Here is a 219-nt window from a genome sequence, read left to right on the forward strand (position 1 = left end):
ACTTTTTTTAAAATAAATTTTTGAAAAATCACCCCTGAAAAAAAAGGCGTTATCCCCCCTATTTCATTATTTCCAAAAAATATTATCACCAATCGGTAACAAATTGTTTGAAGATTTTTACGAGTTAAGAAAAAATCGTCAATGCCCTCCTATTATTGTGTAAATTAACAATTCCAATTTCAACTGAAAACCAGAGTTGATGACCAGAGTTTGTAGCAG

At 30.1% G+C, this 219-nt stretch overlaps 1 protein-coding gene across 7 annotated transcripts in view; it reads left to right on the plus strand.

Annotated features, from left to right (window-relative positions):
- Positions 1-219, plus strand: part of LOC107041166 (polypyrimidine tract-binding protein 1) — a 150,160-nt gene that overhangs the window by 108,495 nt on the left and 41,446 nt on the right. The gene's annotated exons all lie outside the window — the stretch shown is intronic.

The sequence above is a fragment of the Diachasma alloeum genome, unplaced genomic scaffold (assembly GCF_001412515.2).
Source record: "Diachasma alloeum isolate Michigan unplaced genomic scaffold, Dall2.0 Dall_scaffold_00358, whole genome shotgun sequence".
NCBI lineage: Eukaryota > Metazoa > Arthropoda > Insecta > Hymenoptera > Braconidae > Diachasma > Diachasma alloeum.